The 21,298-nt window shown below is 37.3% G+C and overlaps 1 long non-coding RNA gene across 2 annotated transcripts; it reads left to right on the plus strand.

The window, feature by feature from the left end:
- The first annotated feature begins 2,703 nt into the window (after positions 1 to 2,703).
- Positions 2,704 to 4,967, plus strand: LOC120486343 (uncharacterized). 2 transcript variants are annotated; one of them, XR_016148597.1, is made up of 6 exons: positions 2,704 to 2,986; positions 3,501 to 3,545; positions 3,703 to 3,758; positions 4,020 to 4,164; positions 4,382 to 4,452; positions 4,914 to 4,967. It is a non-coding gene; the product is annotated as an uncharacterized LOC120486343 (long non-coding RNA). The 2 variants fall into 2 exon arrangements; XR_016148596.1 differs by lacking the exon at positions 4,914 to 4,967 and having other exon boundaries at positions 2,708 to 2,986; positions 4,382 to 4,707.
- The last annotated feature ends 16,331 nt before the right edge of the window (positions 4,968 to 21,298 follow it).

Here is a 21,298-nt window from a genome sequence, read left to right on the forward strand (position 1 = left end):
TTTTCCCCAATCCAAATGTTCATAAAAATTGAATGTCATGGCAATTTCACTTGACTATATCACATGAACAAACCACACTAGGGAGCATCACAGGATAATCTGTAAGGGAACATGTTTTGAAACCTATATAGCTTGTCAGCTAACTTCCTCTCACTCTCAGAAAAAAAGTTACAAAGCGGTCACTGCGAGACCCTTTCAAAAAGTACTAATGTGCACCATTTAGGTACTAATTTGTATTATAGATTAGGTACTAAGGGGCTAATATGCAAAATTCACTTTTACATGGTGTCGGCAGTGTGTACAGCCCGTTCTCACCCCAAGGCGTCATCTAAGGCGTCATCTAACTGACGCTATGCGCCAACATCCGACGCACATGGCACCCTTTAGCGTCAATATGAAACGAGCCTCCTAGTGGTCTAACCCTACCCCAGACCTAAACCGTCATCTAACTGACGCTAAAGGTTGCTATATGCGTCAGATTTAGACGCATGGTCAAAAGTGTCAGTTAGATTTTGCCCTAGGATGAGCGTCATCTAACGGACGCTAAAGGTTGCCATGTGCGTCGGATTTAGAGGCATGGTCAAAAGCATCAGATGACACCCTAGGATGAGCGTCAACTAACTGATGCTAAAGGTTGCCATGTGCGTCGGATTTAGACGCATGGTCAAAAGCGTCAGATGACACCCTAGGATGAGCGTCAACTAACTGATGCTAAAGGTTGCCATGTGCATCGGATTTAGACGCATGGTCAAAAGCGTCAGATGACGCCCTAGGATAAGCGTCATCTAACTGACGCTAAATGTTGCCACGTGCGTCGGATTTAGAGGCATGGTAAAAAGCATAAGATGACACCCTAGGATGAGCGTCAACTAACTGACGCTAAAGGTTGCCATGTGCGTCGGATTTAGACGCATGGTCAAAAGCGTCAGATGACACCCTAGGATGAGCCTCATATAACTGACGCTAAAGGTTGCCATGTGCGTCTGATTTAGACGCATGGTCAAAAGCGTCAGATGACACCCTAGGATGAGCGTCAACTAACTGATGCTAAAGGTTGCCATGTGCGTCGGATTTAGACGCATGGTCAAAAGCGTCAGATGACACCCTAGGATGAGCGTCATATAACTGACGCTAAAGGTTGCCATGTGCGTCGGATTTAGACGCATGGTCAAAAGTGTAAGTTAGATGACGCCCTATGAGAATGACCACAACAACCACCCCTGTAATAATAAAAAATCCACTCTTATATTCCCCATAAATCATAAACGGTCTCTCAAAATGAGTCGTTCACATTATACATTGTGATGTTACACTGCCAGAATCTGTTAGATCCCCTTAGGTGAGCTGTACACAGTAAAGCATGTTTATCTCTTTGAAGAGCAGCTAGTGGAAACATGTCTCAGCTACATGATAAACAACCATGTTTGACCGTTGCGCTCGCATCTTTTACAGCATCTTGTTGCGTTCTAAAAATGCAGCGGCCGTCTAGCACTTGTTTACATGGAAAATAATGGAAAGGCAGCGCTGGTGGAATGAAAAAAAACCCACATTTTGTGTAAAGGGTCCTATGCTGTTTCTCCTGTTTTGTTGTTCCCCGGAGTATCTGAGACAGCAACTGCAAAGGCAGCCTCTTCTGGAAAGGGGGCGGAGAGCAGCAGTGCATTTCCACTTAAAGATACACATGAAACAGTGTGTTTTTGCTTCCATACGTATCAATAAGTTATCTGTGAGGTATTTTAAGCTGAAACTTCACAGACATTCTGAGACTTATATTACATCTTGTAAAAAGGGGCATGATAGGTCCTTTAAGGTACTACTATGCAGCCTTTAGGGGTAAATAAGGTACAAAGGTTTACTTCTTGAAAGGGTTCCCCACATGGAAAGAAACTATATGAGGATATATGCGCATATATGAAACCTATATGCAGTTTATATGCACATATATGCTGCATATATACAGCATATATTCACATATATGATAATATATATGCTGCATATGTGTGTATATATGACACATATAGGCAATTTTAGGTGCATATATGCACATATATGATAAGATATATGCTGCATATGTGTGTATATATGACACATATAGGCAATTTTAGGTGCATATTTGTGCATATACAGGCCATATACTGTAGGTCTCCTGCATTGCTTCTTTATATCCACACATAAGTGCTATATACAAGAGTATCCTATACTGTAGCTCATGGCAGGATCTGGTCATTTGTAGCTCATCCACTCTAAACAATGCTGGGTTGTTTGAACCCAAATTTGGGTGAAATATGGACAAACCCAAATGTTTGGTTAAAAATGTAATTTCAAATTTTAACCCAAATTCAACTTTCACTGTCACTTTTTCAACTGTACATTTTTTTAATTGCATTTTTAACCCAACATTTGGGTTTGTCCATGTTTGACCCAAAGCATTTTTAGAGTGTATATGTCACTATATTGCTCAAATAAATAAATAAATATTTATATACATATCAGAATGACTTAGTGGAAAAGAAGGAAATGTATAACAAAAGGGTTTGTTGTTTTTTCATTTTACCAAAAAGCCCTTTTTCCAATTTCAAGTCACTTTCCCATACACATCCACACATTCACCGATACATCCACCAAATGCAATGCAAATTGCAATGTTTTCTGTATTGTCTGAATGCAGTTTTTTTTTCTGGCTGAGATCATTACAGTCAAAAAAAAAAAAAAAAAAAAGTGAATAGAACGTACATTCAAATAATAATCATCATCCCACCATCCCACCATCTATCTGAGCAATTCACAGTGGTTAATAAATTCGAATGCTGCTGCACTGCCGATTGGCCGCTACAGCGCCCCGTAGTTGATGACGTCACCCGCCTAACGCTTGACGTTATCCGTATCCGATGAGATAAAGTCAAGTTTCGCGCCGGAAGATAACGGCTGGGAGTAAAAATTGCGATTTCAGCATTGGAGATCCTCTAAGTCCTACTTATCACCAATCGTAAGTATTCCTAATTTTATATTTATTTGCAGGGTGGAAATTGCGGTGGCAGAGAAGTATAAACTTAGCATAATTTTTTGCCAAACACACCTGTTTCAGCCCATACACTTCCTATGTTGTTAGCTGGTGAGGTAACGTAACGTTACTGTGGGTGCTAAAATAACTTAGCCGTTGATAAGATTCAATTTAGAATTAACGTGTATTTATTTGTTTCTTTCTGGAGGAATTCGTAGAGGGTTAACAAAAGTCATGGCCTAGAGAACATAACGTCATGAGAATAAATGATACTTCTCTGCCAACGGCTCAAGAAGGCAATCGGCTCCAGAAAAAAAAAAAATACCTGTGGAGTTTGAATTTGGTCGAAATTGGTGAAAGAAAGAGCCGTATCAATGGGCTTGCCTTTACAGTTGCAGGAAATGTCTTTCAAATAGTAAACATTAACGTTAGGGCATTACTATTTTGATTAAGTGATTGTAATTGTTTTTTTTTTCTTCTTTATATAACCTCTTTCTAGAATTACCTCAAATGAAAAGTTACCTCGCCATTATTGCTCAAAAAGGTAAGTTCCTCTGATTTTGCTTTTTAAAATTGTTTCTCTAGCAGAGCTGTAGAGACTTGTGATGTTGGGCTGATTGATAGTGTTAATTATTTGATTTAAGTTATTTGCACTTTAATTTATTGAAGAGAATAACTTTTATTTTTCTTCTATGAACAAGACTGGAAGGAGTCCTGTTGAGGATTTAGATTCCTCCTCTTTTGAAAAGTGCAACCGGTGAGTAACCCCCTTGAATTTTTATTTATTTATTAATAAATATCCCCATCCCCACCCCGACACCCTATCTTCCTCCTCCTCTCCTTTAAGAACATTTAGGGCAATTATTAATTTGTTTCATATTATTATTTTGTGTAATATTATTATTTTGTTTCTTTATCATTAATCTGCATTCATACATAAAAACATATAAACTATTGGGAAGCTAAGCATAAGAATCAATATGAAACAATGCCAATAAATGAATAAATTATTTTTCAGATTGAAGTTATAAAGGGCTCTGGGGTGTTTTGCCAGGCAGAAGTGTGGAAAGCAGCCCTCCTTGCCACCTCTGCTACTGCCATGGTGTGGAATCTGCTGCTGGGCACATTTGATCTGGAGACTTTGCTGAAAAACAACCTGAATGGTACAAAACATTCTCCTAATCTCTTCTGTCCGTAAAAAACAATTAATATTCTGTGGAATAAATTATGTTTGTGAGCGGGCATACCATCGCTTTTTTACTTGCCATTTTTGTATTTCCTTGCACCTCAAGAAAATGTGATGTGTATATAAAAAAAGTATTGCTTTCACAAGCTTCATTTTAACCCCCTTTTATAATAATTTTGAAATTTTACTTTAAGGTGGGAAGCCAACCAGAGGGGATGGGGAGCAGCTGGTCGCCCTTGACCAAATTAAAAAGGCATCATTATTGGTGAGTAAATGTATAAAAGTTTTGTTTTCCCTTCTCAACGCATTAGGATTTTATAAGTTCACCACTTTAACCATAGCCTACTTGTATCAATGTTTATTAGGCATCAATTGAGACTGTATAAGGGATTATTGTTACTATATCTACTTGGAACCTATAATACTAATTCATCGCTTGCTCAGTTCTTGATCCTAACTTTCCTTTTCTTAAGCCACGTTTCAGATTTTTCAGAATCTTCAGAATCTTCCAATTGACATGTTTACATGGCGCATTTTTTAAAATGATCAACCTTTTATCAAAAAATATGTGTCTGATCACATCTGTACTGTAAGCACTTTGGGTTCCTGATGAAGTACTATATTCTTCTTCTTCTTCTTCTTCTTCTTCTTCTTCTTCTTCTTCTTCTTCTTCTTCTTATTATTATTATTATTATTATAGTGTCTTATTATTTTTGTCTTCTCTAGATGCTACATTGAAGAAGGTCAGCCAGCCGAGGGGAGATGGGCACGTCTATCAATTCAAAGCTCATGGAGCTGAGAAGATCAAAAAGATTTTTTTTTTCTATCCAGTTTTTTTGTCTTATTTTTGTTTTTGTACTATTTGATCTTAAGTAAATAAATAATCTAAATGCATACATTTTGGACTATTATTTATGTTGCCTAGTAGCTATGGATTTTAATAATTATTCTAATATAGGTAAATATGTTGGTGCATGTATTGGTGAACATATATGTTCATATATACATGCATACATGTACTTATATAGGTACATATATGCATGTATATATGCACCTATATGTGCACATATATGCGTGCATACATGTACATATATAGGTTCATATATGCACAAATATATGCACCTATATGTGTACATATATGCGTGCATACATGTTCATATATGCACCTATATGTGTACATATATGTGTGCATACATGTACCTATATAGGTGCGTATATATGTGTACATATATGCACATATATATGTACATATATGTGCATATATGTACATATAATATAGGAAAACGGCCAATTTTATATATGTCACATATATTAAAAACATATATCAAAACCTATATTAAAACATATATGTTTATATAGGTTTTTTCCATGTGGGTCCACCCAAGTGACAGCTTTTGCACCTTTTTTTTTCAAAGAGTAAAAAAAAAAAACTTTATGGAAACACAAAGGACAGATGATTCTCAATGGAGGTGTGATTAAAGGAAACTGCTTTGGTAACACATTACTAACAATTTAGACCTCACCTCAATACCACCTTGACCTCAGACTTGAAAAGTGTGATCCTATTTAGTTACAGCAGAAGTCAACATTGTTTAATGTAAAGTTGCTTGTGCAGTTTGGATAAAAATTAGTCTTTCAACCATACTGTATAAGGAGCTTAAGTTTAAGGCAACCAGCTGCAGGACAAGAGAGTTCTATCAACTTAGGGGTCATTAGTTGTACAAACTTTTTCGTGTTAAAGGCGCTGTATGCAAGAAATTTATTTCAATTAATCATAAATTTCCCCTGGTATGTCACTAGACATTAAGGAATCATGTTCATTACTTATACGACAACAGTAGTCCGGACAGGATATTGTCATTTAAAAAGTGAAGTCGCAGCCCTTGACTGATGTTGATATTGTCAAGTTGGGTTTTGTTCTGATGCGTCACCCTCCATCGATTTACCAATAGAATGCCGAAGTGATGACGTCACTTTGTAGGACAACTTGGAAGATAGCGGCGCATGGGTTCCCTCGGTCTAAAAGCAATGCATTTTCCCCATAGACTTTTGCAAAATCGCAAAAAATAAGATCTGTGTTTAACAAAGAGTTGTGACCCTTACACGTTTTGTCTATCAAGATAATCTTTGCAAGTTAATCCAAAATGTATACATTTTGAAGCCTATATAAAGATTTTAAAAAACACAATCAGACACAATAAAGTTTAAAAAACCACAAGCAGGTTATAACAGTGTGTTCTATGTCATAGATCAAAACGTGAAAATATTTAGAGGTTTTGTTCACCACAGACCTTATTTCAGGCGATTTTAGCAAAAACCCATTCAAAAATCCCATAGGCTTTAGAGCGAGGGAACCGTTGTGCTAAAATGCTAACTCACTTCCGCGTTTTGGCCTACAGAGTGACGTCGTAACTTCGGCACTCTATCACGGACTCAGTGGCAGATACAAACGTGTCGGAATCAGATAAAATTCTAACGTTGCGAAACCCCCCAAAAAAACTCGATATGAATCCGAAATACTTTGTTACAAAGTCCGAAATAAATAATTAACAGAAAAACTCACTGTGTAGGACTCGTCACTTGCCATTGGAAGCTTCTTGTAGCAGCCTACATTCCTGCTGGATTCTGCAGCATATCTGGCAACCTCGAGTCATGGGGGAAGGCGGGGATACACCCTAATTTGAAAGTGATTGCAGTACCAGTTTTGGCCACAATCTTGCATCCAGCTCCTTTAAATAGTTGATTAAACTTTAAAAACAGAATTTTTCAACAAAAAAAAAAAATGCACGTTGGATTTTTTTTACAGTGCACATTTAATTTACTAAAATACGCATAACAGTAGGCTACCTAGGAATTGTGGGATGCAAAAAGACATTTAACTACAATCCATGGCTTCGTTATTCTCAGTCTACTAGAAGAGGCATTGTATAATTGGCAATCCCCATGAGGTAGCCATCGATCAGCTTGAACAAAACCAAAAGAAAGGGAAACTAAAATTTGGTAAACTGCAAAAGTTTTTAAAAGAGACATTTTAAATGCTACATTACCTCCAGCATCAGTACACACAGCAAGCAACACAATAAAAGGAAAGGGGGTGAGAACCACAATAAAGAGTACGGCTCAGAATTTCAATGAGAAATGCTTTATTTATACATGAAATGGAAAACAGGTGCATGTAATGATGTTCATACCACATGTTGTTTCAGATTAAATGCTGATTGCTTGTCTGATTTTAGTCACTTTGTCATTAAGCTGGCCTGATTTCAGTTCCAGTGATGGACACCGCTGATTGTTAAGGTTGAAGCTGGAAATACAGTGCCTCCACAAAGAATTTACCCCCGTTGATTCATTCTTTTTCTGCTAGGCTTTAAAAATCTAATTAACACGTAAATGGGATTTTTTCCTCCAATCCTGTGGAAATCTCGAACTAAAAATTTAATTTAGATGTCTTACGAATTATATTAAAATTGAAAATCAGTGATAATTGCGTATTAAATGCCACATATTCAGTACCAAGAGGAGCAAATCTAATAATTTAACCATTAAACTAAACATTATGTCCTTGTCCATGTCTGTGGTTGTTTAAAATAAAAGGATAATTGTGACCTCATATCTCTCAATTGCAAATTTGTTTCCACTTTTAAACTGTATCTCAAATTTTTTCTCACCTTTTAATTTTTACTCTGGAGGTAAAAATGGGCTTCCACACATTTCTGTTGGAATAGCCGGAAGAATCTTAAAACGAACTATAAAAGGTAAGCTTTTGTACATTTATAAATGAGAACATTTACATAGTTTGCCTTTTGAGTCTGACGGAATGGATGTTTAAAATCCAAAGATATTTCAATGTGTTAAAATTTACAATGTGACAGGAACAAATTGTGAAAGGCAAACGCTTCTGTCAGTCTATAAATCAGCTCTATATACTTTAACTGGTCTCGACCTTTGGGGGTTGAGGTGTTGTTGAGGGTGGTTCAACAGTTTGCTTGTATATTCAGGTTGAGAGGTGACTGAAGTGCTATAGGGACCTTTTACCTTCCTCAATATTAGCCCATTAAAATCAATTTGAACAGTTTTGGACCATTTTCTCCGTGAGTCTTGGTGTGGGATGTAATAGCTCAATTTTTAACATCTAGACCTCCGCTTGTCACTGGGCCAGTCAATATTGAGTGAATGCGGCAGCTGTAAAATGTACCTGTCTGTGGGCTATCTGCAGTCAAGGCGGAAATATTTTTCTAATGCCAATGTTCATGCCTGGTTTCATTTCTATGCCATATCAACTTAAAGGGACAATTTGTACAAAAATGAAAATTCTGTCATTATTTACTCAACCTCTCTTTCATTCAAACCTGGATTATTTTCTTTCTTGTGTGAAACACAAAAGTATATTTCGAAGAGTTTAACCATTTATCCATAATGAAACCCAATGGCGTCCAAAACTACTTTAGTGTTCTGCAAAAGAAACACAGCCATAGATGTTTGGACTAATTGAAGCATTTAATGTTTTTGAAAGAAGTCTCTTTTGCTCACCAAAACTCAATATTTTAATGTTTGCAATTTATTACGGTTATGGCAAAGCTGAATTTTCAGTCGTTACTCCAGTCTTCAGAGTCACTTGAAATAATTCTAATATGCTGACTTAATAATGGTTCTTAGTAATGTTGAATGTTAAAGTTTTTCTGCTTAATTTTTGTGGAAATCATGATAATTTATTTAGGATTTTTTGATAAAGCTGAACAGCATTCATATGAAGATTGAATGCATCCCTGCTGTATAAAAGGATCAATTTCTTTAAAATCGTACTTATCCCAAACTTTTAAATGGTAGTTTCACAGTTCCCACAAAATGAATCACAATGTTTTAAGCATTCGTAATATTTGCAACTTACCACTTTTTACAGTGCAAATTATGTTAAAATATATTCTAAACAGTCCTTTTCAATTGTAATAACATTTTACAATATTACTATTTTTACAGTTTTTACATTTTTAAAAAATGCAGTCATGGTGACTATGAGCAAGAGACTTCTTTCAAAAATAGGAAAAGTGGTGGCAGAACTTTCATTTTGGTGTGAACTATTTACTCAAACTGAGTAAAAACTGAATTCGAATGCAGGTATAAATTCACTTTGCATTTAAATTGGCTATGGAGGAAAACCGGAACACCACTTCACTATATCCTCTCCATGTTTCCCTATCCTTTGCAGATTGTTACAGTCATTACACAGACAGTCGTATAGCAGCATACTGTACAGTTGACACGGGATCTAGGATAGGCCAATTACAGCCGAACCGTTACTCAACCTTAGGATCCCTAGATCTCCTCACCCTCATTAAACTTCTACCCTCTTTCACACCAACATCCCAACAGAAAGTCAATGTGCCCTCGCCTGTCTCTTTACCTCCTTCCCGAGAATGTTTGGCTAGCTTTTATCTCAATATTCAAAAGATCACTAGCATAAATAACAGCATCACCACAGATTACTATGTTCATTTTCTGCAGTCGTGATTCAATAAAAATTGCATTTTGCTCGGAATGACTGCCTAGAAATTGCAGGACCATTATAGTCTAATATGATGGTCAGAGAAAAAGCTCAAATTGCGCCCTGCAATTCAGAAAAATCAAGGCTATATAGCTACAGTTTCTCTCCAAACACTTTAATCATCTCACCGTCATGAATAATCCTAACAGCGTTAGCATTAATGCCTGAGCTCAGTGGAATCCCTGACTCATGTGATCACCACTGAAGGATTACTAGAGAAAACCAGTTCACACATGACTATGCCAATAAAATCTGCTACCAATGGTTTTGCCAGGACATGTTCCTGGGTCAACATGTCTTATTGGTCCTGTGGGAAGGGTTGTATTGGTTAGAAATGCCCTTCTGCTGGTAAATGTACTGCAACCTCCAACCCGGTCTCATCCCAAGACGTCATATAACTGACGTTTTGGGACGTCTTTTGACCATACGTCAATATTCGCCTTTTTAGGGCCCCCTTAAACGTCGGTAGATGAGGTTATGGGATCCTAACTCTACCCCATACCTAAACCTAACCCTAAACCTAACCCGTCACCTAACTGACGTTAAAGGTAAAGCGTCAGTTGTATGACGGCCCGGGATCGCCATCTACCGACGTTTAAGGGGGCCCTAAAAAGGCGGATATTGACGTATGGTCAAAATACGTCCCAAAACGTCAGTTATATGACTTTTTGGGATGAGACTGTGTTACAACCTCTGACAGCAAAAATCTCCATTTCTAAAATAGCATACATTTCATTATATTATATTTAACCACTTCACCAAATGAATGTTTACCAAAGTCTCAACCCCAAACTAAGTCAGTTTCTGCCTTAAAGTAACCTTAAAATAAATAAAAAAAAATAAAGGGTTAAAACTTTAGACATCTCGATTTTGATTTTACTACATATTTCTCGATGACATTATTTTTTTATTACACTTATTAGCAAAGATTCACTGTCTTCATCATGCTTACAGATCCACCAAGCAGGAGCAGAGGATCTAACTGGATCCATACCAACGCTGCTATTGTCGATATACAGTAGCACCATTGTTGAATATTCTCAAAGCAAGCCTATTAAGTCTGTTTTCAGGCTGTGAAACCTTGTCAGCCAGTTCTAGAGGGGGTCTCTGAAAGATAAGCAGGCGATAGGAGAAGGCACGTGCCTCTCTGCAGAGCATCTTCAAGGGTATCAATTCTGTGCCTCTCTTCTGATCTCCAAATGAGGCGAGAAGCGATTTGAGTTGGTTCATCCCATCTGACACCACGTCCAACTAAACTAAGTCTAGTTACCAACTAAATAAATGAGGGCTAATGTGTCCTTCAGATCTCAGGAAATGAGGTAGGTTTCTGCAATTGCCTGCTGTCAGGCACACACAGTCCTTGCCATCAGCAACACTGCCTCAGCATGTGCTTGGTCTTCACTCTTCCTAACAATTACGTATTTAATCCCCATTTGAGAAAATGATGGCAGCCACCATCATGACAGACCTTGAATCTTAATGCAAGGAACACCACAAGAGAGAGAGAGAGAGAGAGAGAGAGAGAGAGAGAGAGAGTCGTTAATATGACTCAACAGTAAATCTCCATTACTACATGACACTATACATGACAAATGTTTACTTTCTAAATTGTTCCTCGGTCAAGGTGGTCAAAGCTTGGTCTCTTTTATCCATGAGCTTCTGCATATAGAAAGGCTTCAATTAAGATTACATAAGCTGCTCCTCTCACAGATCAGAAGCAGCACATTCAGCGGATGCTTGTGAAATTAATGCTGAAGCCTACGTTGCCATTTCAACTGATTCTTGTCCAAAACTCCCATACTAAGCTATCATAAAATTTAAATGAATAAATAAAAATAAAAGGGAAAATTATTTTCATTCTGGTGACATTTGGATGACCAAGTGAGGCATTTACTCACCCAAAAGATGTTTTGAGAAATGCCTATTTGTCCATTCAATATGTCAATGATGATGACCCAAACTGTTTTGTGACCAACATTCTTCAAATTTCTTCTTTTGTGTTCTGCCGAACCAAGAAAATCTTAGAGGTTTGGAACGACATCAGTTTTGATTTTCTGTTTTCAGCCTTATCATCTTCTCCCTACACAAACTCTGACTTTTTTGTACAATTAAACTATTAGATTCCTAATGTAGTGCAATTACACAAGCACAATACCGAACCTTCATTTCTGGTCTCTAGTTAATTAATAATATATATTTTCTAATCACATTTACTTCATTGACATGCATTGTCTTAATTCTGCACTGTTGATTTGTTGACTTTTTTTTTTTTTTGTCTGGACAAATACATCCGTGTGGTATCAGTTTTTGATATCGGAGCATTTTAATGAGTGAATACATGAGTAATATCAGTATTGGTGCATGATCCTTATTCCAACTATACACACCAAAATAAAGTATATAATTACAATTTTAATGGACAACAAGCAATGGTATAAACCCTGGATAAATATATATTTCTACATTGCAAGATTTATCTAAGCTAATAACCACATTACATTGAAAACAAGGTGACTGGTAAAGAAACTCGTCACAAGGTGGCCCATTACATATGAGGCAGAGCCAGATAGGCTACTAACAGCATTCCACTGGGGATATTTGTGACCTGTTTGCTTAATCTTAACCATTAACCTCTTTGTGGTCCTGCAAGCACATTCATTTCCAATACGACCTCCCACTTAGAGGGATCCCCTCCCCCACTTGCAGGTTCCATCTCCATACTTGGCCTTGGTGAGCTGTCATCTGCCTGAAAACAAAGCTTCAGAATCAATTTTGAGTGTTGATGCATCAAGTATGCTGGCATCTGTGCTTTTTCCATCCTTTAACATTATGTGCCCATTCCAATTGTTCACTGCTGCCCATTAATTTGGCTTAGCCAAACAGAAAGGACTCATTGACAGGAATCAGAGCATGAAAGAGAAAGTGTTTAAATCACTGTAACCCAGGCAGGTTGCATTATTAGGTATCGGACACACAACTCTGATAAGATGATTAAAAATTAGAAGAATTGTCAGTGAAGCGCTCAATTAATCTGAAGTTCTGTAAAAGTGTTTGTCTTATGTGCATATGAATGGTTCTCATTAAATTCTTCGGAGGATATGTGAGCGGTTTTAGTAGGCTATACAAGTTAAGCAGTTCAGACGAAGATGTCTTCATGTTTCTGGCAACAAGTTCACAAATATTGTTCTATAATGCAGCAGCCACTGCTGAAAAATTATATAATGTGTCTCAGTATGTGTGCAAAAGACAGAAAATGGAGTAATTAGTCACACAAAGTAATTTCTCGTAATTGAACTGTAACTCTTGGTGTTTAGCATCTTGTTGTGAAAGCCAGAGCAAATCCATACACATCTATTTAAGGCAGAATAATTGCACTTCTAAGACAAAAGTTTCTCATTCCATCTCCCTAAGGGATGCTAATATAAATCCATTCATGCAAATATAGCAAACAATAAAAATGACTTATGGCCCAATATAGTCAGCTGTCACTCCAGTCACTTTTTCAGTAAAACAAACCGGCAAATCTGCCTGCCTCATTATTTCATGCCCCCAAAACTGATAAACAGCCTCATAAATGAGACTGCATTCATCTGCTCCTTGACAAAAAAAGTTCATTTTTGCTGCATAAAAAATAGGTCCCCTAAATGAGCCAGTATTTCAGTATAATGAGGGCGAGCAGGACATTTCAATATTGTCGCTCATCTTCAATGTGCATAACGTCTTCCTTCTTTAATAAAGTCCTTTTACTTCTCTACAATTATGTATTAATGTTATCTCATTCTGAATGCATTTTTATACTGAGATAAACTCCCTCACCTAGATTTTGTTTACCCAAATTAAATGTGCATTGTGTATAATAACAGCAACCTTCAAGCCCCTTGAGAGCACACAATTTTCAGTCAATATAATTTAGTGACTGTGAATATGTAAATTAACTAATTAACACAATCAGGTTAAGTGTACTGCATTTCAACAATGAGTACTGTGACTGTAATAATACTGGGATGTTTTTCCTATAAGTGACACCCGCGTACGTATGTGTACAGGTTCCTCCCACTGATTAGCGATTCATCCCTTTTTAAAATCGTCAGTCACTGATGTCAAACATCAGTCATGAAACAGCATTTACTGGCTCAAAAATGACACAAAAAAGAAAAAAGAGGCTGTGTTATGGTAACACGTGGCTTTCTATTTGAGAAAAATCAGGAGACAGGAAAAATACAACTCAACCACATAACGGAACAAATGAGTTCACACTAGATATTTTTCCACTTTTTGTGGATCCTGGCTATAAAAAAAACATAAATGTTGTTGGCTTGAAATATTTAATGTGGCCTTGAGATCTAATGAGCTGAGCGTTTAAAAATTCTCATCAGATATTTAGAAGTCAGTTTGAAGCATGCAGGTTAAATGATGTGTCCTTGTAAATGTGTTTAGAGGTCAGATCTGTGTATAGCCAGGCTTAATAATGAGAAACACTATTTAGCTGTCTAACCAAGTCACAAAAGGGTTAACTTTTTTAATCATTATTGCTTATACTGACTATACCTTGTTGTAATACAGTGTAAAAGAGAGCTGTGCCTGAATCCACTGTTGTCACGGAGCTAAAGGCACTTCCGCTAAAATGGTCAGGATTTGGTAAAGAGTTGGAAACATCGTGCAGAGATCCTTTCCACGGAGTGATCCAGATCCAGACGTTCCAGACATTCTCGCAGAGATTCAAAGATTCCCAGTCCGGGTGGCTGGGTGGAGAGCCAGATGTGTTTGTGACTCTGACTTCTGACAGATTGCCAGGATCATCGTCTTCATCTTCATGGTGGTAGGACAAACTCTAATAACACAGTCTCATCCCAAGAAGTCATATAACTGACGTCTTGGGACATCTTTTGACCATACATCAACATCTGCCTTTTTAGGGTACCCTTAAACGTCGGTTACATGACGATCCCGGGCCGTCATACAACTGACGCTTTACCTTTAACGTCGGTTAGGTGACGGGGTAGGTTTAGGGGTAGATTTAGGTCTGGGGTAAGGTTAGGATCCGATAACGTCATGTAACCGACGTTTAAGGGTACCCTAAAAAGGCGGATGTTGAAGTATGGTCACATATGACGTTATATGACGACTCTAACAGAAACTAAAAAAGGGCCCCATTGGTGAAAAATGAACTCATCTTGTCAATAAAGGCAAGTGACCGAGGTTGAACTGAGCTCAAAGAAACTGAAAAAAAGGTTTTTGTTTTCGTGGGCACTTTATTATTTTAGTTTATTTTTCATAAATGTGTTCTTAAATGTATCAGCCCTGTGTATTTAATACAGGTTTTGTAAACTGTCATTTTGGTCTGTTGGGTATTCCTTTTATTGGCATTCAATTCTCAGGCTCTTAACAATTTAATGTTTTTCTGATTCTGGTCTAAATTCATATTAAACACAACCTCTAGGACTAATTTAGACTAGGCCTACTACAACTATGTACATTACTACCCCGTAATATGGGTTACATGTTTGCTTGTGAGATTCTGTTTATGTGTTAATGAGCTGAAAATGCCATGACCTTCAACCATTATGTGTTGAGCAATGAAAAGATAAAATGGTATCAAGACATATTTTATTGCACGTTGTCATGGAGATTGGAAGGTAACTCAATGTCTATAATTATATTAACTCAATGCCGATGTTGAAATTCATATATCACAGTGGTCTCACATGAAGCCGGCCATCATCACAGGCCAAAGCAAGTGCTCAATTGACCTTAACCCAAGGCACACCAGTCACATAAATCAAGGGCTACACTCGCTTGTACTCCAGAATGAAGTGTGCTTCAAATCAATACAAATCTATTTGGATTTTTGCACAAAATGCCTGCAGCCAACATATTTGTGGCCAGTAGTCCAACTAGCTGTTGTTTTGATCTTGGACAATTTCCTTTCTTGACCGCAAAACCAGACTGGATGATCTCACTTATAGCCTGCAGTGGAACTGAATTCAATTGAGGTATAACAGTTGTAGAGAATGACAGATTACAGATATACTGTACGTCCAGTAATAGATTGGTTTGTTCTAATAACAGGCTCAACTAAACACATGGTCAGCTTTCAATAGGGAAATCAATCGCAGGGATGAGAACAAAAGCCTTAATGGTCTTAAAAGGCGTTTGTCAGCAGTGATGTGCACACTTTTTGCCAAGCGCTGTGCACAAACATTAATAACAAGCAAAACTGCTCTGTCTGTACTTCTCTCCTCATTTTCTCTCTTTCTCTTGTGAAAGTGAGTGATCCATCAATCACAAAGGCAATGTGTGATATTTAGTGTGCTGTTCTTTTCCATACCATAAAAGTGATGGGAATCAGGCACAGCGTCTGGTCCCTATTTATTATTTACCATATATAGAGAAAAAAAAGTTGAGTTCATAAAAGAAAAAAGGTCATTTAAAGGAAAAGCTCTGTATTTTACACTTAAAGGACAACTCCGGCACAAAATGAACCTTTGGTTTAATTACACATTGTTACCTAGTCAACCGTTATCTGAGATTTGTTTTCATGATTGCCGAATGTAAATAGTTTTATCTCTAAAAACAGTTTAGCCTATAACGCTAGTATAATGCTAGTATATAGGGCACAGAGTAATGACAAATAAAAATCGCTTGTTATTACCACTAAAAAGGCTCAAAATAGCCCCACACTAACACGACAGCATAAAAAGAGTCCCTACATTCAAACCGAAGCATTGAGAACTTTGTCAGTGTCCATACAGTTCAATAAGCAGATGTTTTATACACACAGTAAATTTCGCGAATTCAGGAAGAAGCCATCTTGGAAAAATAGTCTCTACCAGTCGATCTACGAACGCCGATCCAAGTGCGCTGGTGAGACGTGAAAAAGGTGATAAGGTGAGCGCGAACAGTAGGCTACGTGTACATATTGAAGACAAGAAAACGGTTTGTGTTTCTTCTGGAAACAACGGATCATATGAGATTCTGCACAGTTCAGCGCACTTGGATCGGCGTTCGTAGATCGACTGGTAGAGACTATTTTTCAAAGATGGCTTCTTCCTGTATTCGCGAAATTTACTGTGTGTATAAAATATCTTCTTAGTAAACTGTATGGACACTGACAAAGTTCTCAACGCTTCGGTTTGAATGTAGGGACCCTTGTTATGCTGTCGTTTTGGTGTGGGGCTATTTTGAGCCTTTTTAGTGGTATTAACAAGCGATTTTTATTTGTCATTACTCTATGCCCTATATACTAGCATTGAACTAGCGTTATAGGCTAAACTGTTTTTAGAGATAAAACTATTTACATTCGGCAATCATGAAAACAAATCTCAGATAACGGTTGACTAGGTAGCAATGTGTAATTAGACCAAAGGTTCATTTTGCGCCGGAGTTGTCCTTTAAACCCCTGTTTTAAGATCGTTTCTGAAGAACTCGAACGTTTAAGATTAAAATTTGGACACATGCTGCTGGCCTGAGAATTTTCGGTTTCTGTGGTTAAATATACTAATAATTATCAAAATAAAAATAATTCTGCTTAAAAACATTGTTCATCAGCCTGTAAACTCGTTGCGGTTGCCATCACATTAATTTAAAATACATGTGTATTCGCAAGTGTGCATGTATAGTCATTCGATGACCTGGAAATCAGCTTATCAAATTAGAATTTGGTGTCCAAAATAGAATAACAAGATATGTAGCTCAAGTGTAATGCAAAAAAATGCAACAAATGAAATATCAATGTGTCCTAGAAACACAATATATTTCTCCAGAAAAGCTTATCTATCACTTAGCCACGTCTCCAATCAGCAGGTGAGGCAATAAGGCCATTTCTCTTGGAGTTGGGCCATTAGAGCTGTACCACATTACCACCAACATATAACAAAGTACATCCCTCAGCCCATCAGTCAAACGACTCCAACAGAAAATAAGCAGAATCCATCACACCCCACAGCAGCGAAGAATGGAAAAAGGCATATTTAAAAAAGCAGCAGACATTGATTTGTAACACACACAACTTTTTTATAAATAATGTAGACCATGCCAGAGAATATCTAGGTAAACAAAGCTCTGCGGTAGGTGTGAACAATAAATAAGATTTAAACTTAAAGTAGTTGCTGAATGATGGGCACATAACTCAGTTTAGCCTGGAGAACTGGAAGTGTGAATCACGTATTTTTAGACCAACTACCATTGTACACATAACACGTTCCCCAAAGTACAATCGCGATTCAGATATAACTAAGAACATATAATCAATGTTCTAGAGTAGTGTAGAGCAATGACTCTTCAAATGACTTCATAGACTAAAAGTGAATAGATTTTTTTGAAGCGATATGGAAAAATGAGATTAGAAAAAAATAAATTTGAGCAAAGAAGAGTTCATAAGGTCAAATATGCCATTAAAGTGTGACAGCAGTGAAGATGAAGCATTAATGATGGATGGTGACCACCCAGTACAATTTTATATTCTGCTCATAATAGGCGTAACAAGACTACTGCAGAATAAAATTCATACTCTAATATCCATGAATATTCACAAGCAATATGCTGTTAATTCAATCATTCTTTGACACAGCTTTTCATTTTGTATTTATGCAGAGAAATCTCTTCGGGCCCCCAATTTGGCAAGAAAACATTTGCAGTAATCAGCGGATAATGGAAGATTTTTAGGTCTGAATCCTAATGCTGAGGCATAATGATTCCCACCTAGCGCTTTTCTGAAATCTTCTTTTGGGCAGTTTTGTGCTTTCATTTGGAAAGCTACTCTTGCCTGTTTGTTATTAACAAACCAACACAGCAAAACTTATAGTGGTTCAGAGAAAAATCTGAGAAATCCCCAGTTGGAAAATAAGCAATTGTGATTCTGAAAACTACACAGTTCTATGAATATGCAAATTAGCCCCACCTCCAACCCAGAGATCCACTTATTGACGATCACACGCTGACGTGATTGGTGACAAGGTACACTCTCAGAAAAAAAGCTACAAAAGCTGTCACTGGGGCTGTACAAAAGGCACACTTTTGTACCCAAAGGCTGCATATTGGTACCTTAGTGGTACATATTAGCACATGAAATGTACATATTACCAGCTAAAATGTCCATAATATGACCTAAAATGGACATGTTAGCTCCTGAAATGGACATACCAGCACCTAAAATGTACATATTAGCACCTAAATATACATATTACCACCTAAGATATCCATATTATGACCTAAAATGGACATAATTAGCTCATGAAATGGACATTTCAGCACCTAAAATGTACATATTAACATTTAAAATGTACATATTAGTACCTAAAATGTATTACCACCTAAAATGTACATATTAGCACCTATATATCAACACCTAAATGTACATATCAGCATCTAAAATGGACAAAAGTTCACCTTTTGAAAAGGTACAGCCCCAGTGACAGCTTTTATACCTTTTTTTCTTTTTTTCTTTGGGTGGGGGCCTTTTTGTCAGGTACATCAGCAAGAAGGTTGTGCAAAGAAACGTTTAATGATACAATGAAAACCAGGACTTCATTTCTTCCCTTTAGTATCGTTGGAGTAAACACAGATGTCCATAACAGCTGATGATCTTATTGCTACCATGTTTTCCTAGATTGCCACAGGCTATGCATCATATAGTGCAAAGGGTGAATGTATGACTGAATGAACCTCGGTTTCCATTTCTGTAATTCAACTAATAAAATCATGCACCTGAATCTAAAGTGCTCATGAGTGCTGTTTGCATCCTCACTGCAGCCTGCCACTCATTAACTGTAAAAGGATACTCCTACTCTACAATACTGAGCTCATTACTGGCCGTATCTCTTGCTTGTTTGATGTGGAAAGGTGAAAAAACCCAGTCATAGTGATTTATCTGCAAATATTTTGTGGGCTTTTTAAGTGTACGTTTTATCTTTGGAAAATGTTTGCTCAAAACCAATCATTTAAATCGGAAACATTATTATAAAAACATCACTCAGAATTTTGTTGATACAGCTTGAAAGGTAATGTAAGCAATACTTTTTTGGAATCCCATGCATAAAATGTCTACATTTTCTGAAAGATATCACTAAAATAAGTGCTCCGAGAAATCACTCCTGTTGCAGTGACAGCGCTAGATTGTTTAAACAACAAAATGTTGTATATGTGCCTTAGCCAATTTAAATCAAGCCAAACAGAAACGCTTGTGAATCATTTTGCATTCAGGTTTAGAGGTTAAGTCATAAGTTACACTAAAATGTATGGATTCATTGTGTCTACAACAAAATATTGAGGTATAACTTTCATCTGTTCAGGTTGTGTTCATTAAGGTTCTGAAAAAAAAATGTTTTGTTTGCCATTGATCAATAAATAAAATTATATTAGATTAGATGTTTTACCAGGACATTTGGAGGTTTCAAATGGCTGAAATGTACTTGTAGTTGCTTTTAAGTGGCATTGAGATAAATGGTACTGCTAACAAATAGCTTCCACCATTATTGCCGACCTCCCTGAATCTATTGTACATGGGAGAGCATTTTGATTGCAAAGTGTACTGTACGTCCAACCTTGAGAGCACAGTCTTTGAGAACAAAAATACAATACTGTGTTGGCATCATACCTTATGTGTTATATTTCCTAACAACATAAATATCCTTCTGCTTTTTCAAATACTTTATTAATTTCACAAAGGAAAAGAAAATGACATTTGACTCTACAGCTGTAATCACGGAAAAGCCAAATCATTAGGAAAGTGAAACAATTGATTGCTGTACCAAGAAAAAGCCTTCAGCCCCTAGAATCAATTCTGACTGCAACACAGTAATCAACAAGAGAAATCTATGACATAAGAAGAGAATCACATCTAAAAGTTCCATCGTGGATAGAGTATTTATCTCAGGCACTGCTCTGTGTGAGTGTGGGCAGGCCTTTTTGAGGGCCCTCATTGTTTGATGGTCATGTGTCATGTCGTAGCAGTAGGCAGGGTACAGGGCTTGGCACAGGCAGGGTTGGGATGGAAGGACAGAAGCTTGCTTGACAAAGCTTTGGACTTTACCCAGCACCAGCTGCCATGCAGCTGCCAGCTTCAAAATGCCCTAAATGCCTGTGACAGCCTGTGGCATTTGATATCAACCATTCTGATTTTGGCTTTCCAAATTTTACTTGGTTTAATTTTAGCACAGCTGTGAAGACTATTTGATGAAAAGGACATAATCTCTACTCCTTTTACTGCATATTATTAAAGGAGCATTTCACCCATTTCAACATTAATCTTGATTGAAAGATTCTTATCATATATGTAGTCGAAATGTAAAAGAATTTTTGAATTTGGTGCCCTCTTGACCGAGAAAAGACAAGAAAAGCAACCGAGGGGCGCATTTAAGACAACAACTCCCAGTTGGCTGTGGCGAGTAGGACGATCGAGAGGCCGGTGGTGCGAGTGATAATGAAAGACACCTGTGAGACGCACCGGTCTCGCGTCTCTCAAGGAGGAGCGAAAGGAGCGATTTTCCGATTTTATGTTGTGTTTTGTTTCTGTTGTGTGTAACGTTACAGCAGTCGTCAATGAGGGACTGCTGGCTAATACTTTCGTTTT

This window comes from Pimephales promelas, chromosome 21 (assembly GCF_988280905.1).
Source record: "Pimephales promelas chromosome 21, fPimPro1.hap1.1, whole genome shotgun sequence".
Taxonomy (NCBI): Eukaryota; Metazoa; Chordata; class Actinopteri; order Cypriniformes; family Leuciscidae; genus Pimephales; species Pimephales promelas.